Below are 4,718 nucleotides of genomic sequence, written 5' to 3' on the forward strand. Positions count from 1 at the left end.
GCTTTTTGGGCTTAGCCGGTTATTACCGACAATCTGTCAAAGGATTTTCAATGATTGCTACTCCACTGACCAAGTTGTTGCAAAAGGATGTTAAATTTGAATGGTCCGAAAAATGTCAGCAAAGTTTTGAGAAGTTAAAAGCATTATTGACTGAGGCACTGATTTTAGTACAACCTGAGCCAGGAAAGGAGTTTGTGATTTATAATGGCGCGTCACTGAATGGATTGAGATGTGTGTTGATGCAAGAGGTCAAAGTGATAGCTTATGCCTTGAAATAATTGAAACTGCACGAGAAGAATTATTCGATGCATGATTTGGAATTAGCCGCTATTGTATTTGCTCTGAAATTTGGAGACACCATTTGCACGATGAGAAATGTCATGTCTTTTCCGATCATAAGAGTTTAAAATACTTGATAACTTAGAAAGATTTAAACTTGCGGCAATGGAGATGGTTCGAGTTATTGGAAGATTATGAGCTAGTCATTTATTACCACCTGCATAAGGCAAATGTAGTCGCGTTGAGTAGAAAGACTTTGTTTGCCTTGAGAGCGATGAATACATTGTTGACTTTGTCTAATAATGGTTCGATTCTAGCTGAGTTAAGAGCTAGACCATTGTTTCTTCAACAAATTTGTAAAGATCAGAAATGTGACAGTGATTTGCAAGCCAAAAGAGTTCATTATGAATTGGGTAGGTATTCAAATTTTCATATCGGATCCGATGATCGTTTGATGTATCGAGGTAGAATTTGTGTACCGAAAAATGATGAACTTATTCAGAAAATTCTTCATGAAACACATAATGGTTGTTTGTTTGTGCATCCGTGTAGTACAAAAATGTATAATGATTTGAAGAAATTGTATTAGTGATTTGGTATGAAGTGGGACATTTCAGAATTTGTTTTGAGATGTTTGATTTGTCAACAAGTGAAAGTTGAACACCAAGTGCCTTCAGGTTTACTTCAGCCAGTAATAGTGCCCGAGTGGAAATGAGATAGGATTACGATGGACTTCGTAATGGGTTTGCCTTTAAATCTGAAAAAGAAAGATGTTGTTTGGGTCGTTGTCGATAAATTGACGAAGTTGGCTCATTTTATTCCGGTACGTACTGAGTACTCACTTGATAAGTTAGCTGAATTATACATTTCGGAGATTGTGAGATTACACGGAGTGCCTACGTCTATTATTTCGGATAGAGATCCGAGGTTAACTTCGAGATTTTGGAAGAAGTTGTAAGAGGCTTTGGGTACAAAGCTGAACTTTAGTACTACATTTTATCCGCAAACCGATGGTCAGTCTGAGAGAGTAATTCAGATTCTCGGAGATATGCTCCGATGTTGTGTTCTAGAATTCGAGGGTAGTTGGGAAAAATATCTACCATTGGTCGAATTTGCTTATAACAACAATTTTCAGTCAAGTATTAAGATGGTACCTTATGAAGCATTGTATGGCCGCAAGTGTCGAACACCTTTATATTGGACCGAGCGTAGTGACAAATAGATTCATGGGGTTAACTTGGTTAGGGAAACTGAAGAAAAAGTAAAGGCAATCCGTGATTGCTTGAAAGTAGCTTCAGATCGACAGAAGTCATATGCGGATTTGAAAAGAAAAGAGATTGATTTCAAGTTGGTGATAAAGTATTTCTGAAGGTATCTCCGTGGAAGAAGATTTTGAGATTTGGCCGTAAAGACAAGTTGAGTCCACATTTCATTGGGCTGTATGATGTTATCGAAAGAATAGGGCTAGTGGCATATTGGTTAGCTTTACCGAAAGAGTTGGAAATGATTCATAATGTGTTTCATATGTCAATGTTGCGCCGTTATCAATCAGATCCCTCACATGTAAGTTATCCATCAGAGATTGAGATTCGACCGGATATGACGTATGGTGAAGAGCCGATCAAGATCTTAGCTCGTGAAGTTAAATAGTTAAGAAATAAGAGTGTAGCCCTAGTGAAAGTGTTATGGCAACGACATGGGTTGAAGAGGCTATGTGGGAACCCGAGGAGGCTATGAGAAAACAGTACCCATGTAACAGTCCAGTTTTGACCCTAGTCAGAATAGTGATTTCGGGACCACAAATCCGAGTTCAAAAAATATTTTAATATTATTTTTTGTGTCTGTGGAATGTGAATTTACATCTGTGAAATTTCTGTAATTTAATTTCTCTGTTTCTGTGCTTAATTATGAAAAAAGGATTAAATCGCGTGTAAAAGTTGAGTGCTAAATGTTAAAGCACCTAATTGGTTTGGCTTTTAAAATAAGAGTCCTTGCATGTCAAATTTACCATTTGTATTAATGGTGGACAATGATGGACATTAGTAGGTGGATTTTCATGTGTTAATAATAAGGGCAAAATGGGAAAAAGTATTATAATATGTGTTAAATAAAATATAACATAAAATAATGGCCATTTTATCATTCTCAAGGCCGAATGAAGCAAGAAAAAGAGAAAAAATAGGGTTTTGATATTCGGCTAACTTAATCCTTAATTAAGGTATGAATTTTCGTTTGTTTTTGATAATTTCTACGTTTCTGTGATCGTTGCTTCGTGTTCTTCAAAACCTATGTCTGAATTTCTGTTTTTGTTGAAGATTATGAAATGTGCCATTAATGATTATATGAACTTTGTGATGTTTTTATATGGATTATGAAATATAAATGTGAGATTATCATACTTTGTTCTTGAATTTTGATGAAAAAGAGCTATTTGAGCTAATTTGTAAAAATACTATTTTAAAGGACTAAAATGCGAAATAAAGGAAATGTATGGACCTGTATGAGAGTCATAAAAATTTGGCCAAGCTTGTGTACAAGCAAATTTTGCAGATTGGTGATTTTGTGAAAAATGGACTAAATTGTCAAAGTGTGAAAATGCAAGGGCTAAAATGTAAAGTGCCCTAAATATGTGTATATGGATTAATTGAATAAAATGAATGATTGAATAGTTGAATTTGTATTGTATTAGATCAAGAACAAAGAAAATCGGACTTAGATCGGGGGAAGTCCAAAATAGTTGAATAGACGACTCATTTTATTCGAAATCCGTTCGAGGTAAGTCAAATTACAATTACGTGTTAATTGAAATAAATTCTGTACATATAAACTGTAATCTATATTGGATGGCCTTAAGTGCCTGATGAATATCTTTGGAGTAAAGTATGATAATATGTTAATATCTGAAAAGCTCTGTATGTTTCTAAGAAAAGTTGACATCCATCGAGACATCGTAAGAGGCGTGTCTAGGACACAGGCGTCGATTGAGATTTATGTATAAGACCATGTCTGGGACATCGGCATTGTATTTGATTTCGTGTAAGACCCTGTCTAGGACAGAGGCATCAATATTGAATTACATGTAAGGCCACGTCCGGGACGTCGGCGTTGTACTTGTTTATGAGCATCTATATTATTTCTGACCCGTTTGATGATAGCGTATGAAATCTGAGTTTATGTATATGAAATGTATAACCTATGCAGGTACGGTTGTATCGTACTAAATTTTTGAATATGAAAAACTCTGTCTCTGTGAAATATGTATGAAAATGAAGCATGACATATATGCAAACAAAAGAGTATGGTTAAGTTTATGAATTATTCTATGAAATGGTTATGAATCTATATGGTTGAATTGTATTTATATACTTTAGTAGTTAGACCAATTGTATTTGGCTTACTAAGCTCTTTGTAGCTTACTCTGTGTGTTTACTGTCTATTTTACAATTACTGAAGGCTCGGGGATAGTCGAGGATTGCCACCACACTATCGATCTCATTTTGGTACTTTTGAAAGTGTAAATATGCATGTATAGGCTAGAAGGTTTATGTATTATGTTTTGAATTGTAAATATAGATTATGCAATGAAAGTTAGCTATCAAATGGTATGTTTGTGTTAAGTTTTGGTATTGTTTGAATGAGTTTTGAATGATGATGGAATAGTTGTAATGAAGCATGTTTTGAGCATGAAATTGGTTGAATATTTGTATGAATGTTATTTAATTTGGCTGGTAGGAATGACCCATAAAGGGGTGGCAAATTGGCTTAAACCAAGCCTGCATTGTGCCACACGGCCATAGCACACGGGCTTGTTTGTTGGCCGTGGGCTTAAGTCAGTAGCTAGCTAAGAATCACACGGCAGTAGCACACGGGCGTGTCTATTGGCCGTGGGAATAAGTCAGTATGTAAGCTCTATTTTGGCACGGCTAGTTCACATGGGCGTGTCTGATGTTCGTGTGGGGCACACGGCCTGGTCACACGAGCGTGTGACCTCTATAGAATTGAAATTTTTTTAAAGTTTTGAACTTTATGAATGTGTTTGGTTTAGTCCCGACCGTCTCTTAAAAGTGCATTTTAGATCTCGTAGACCATCTTAAGAGATGATTGCTTATGAAATGATGTTATATGATATTTGTGATTCTGAATTGGTTTGAAATGTTCTGTTTGTCTGGTAATGCCCCTTACCTATTTCGGCGACGGATACAGGATAGGGTTGTTACAACCCAAACCTATTTTCTGGAAATATTTTTGGGGACGAAAGTCCCTAAAAAGGGGAGAGTTGTAACAATCGATTTTGGGCCTAGTCGGAACAGTGGTTTCGGGACCTCGAATTCGACATAGAAAAATTTGTTTTTATTACATTTTCATTGTCTACAATTTTACGGAATGATTTTGTGAAAATTTCATTCGAAAATTTTGATGTTTGAGCACTCAATTTAGCA

Source organism: Gossypium arboreum, chromosome 3, assembly GCF_025698485.1.
Source record: "Gossypium arboreum isolate Shixiya-1 chromosome 3, ASM2569848v2, whole genome shotgun sequence".
NCBI lineage: Eukaryota > Viridiplantae > Streptophyta > Magnoliopsida > Malvales > Malvaceae > Gossypium > Gossypium arboreum.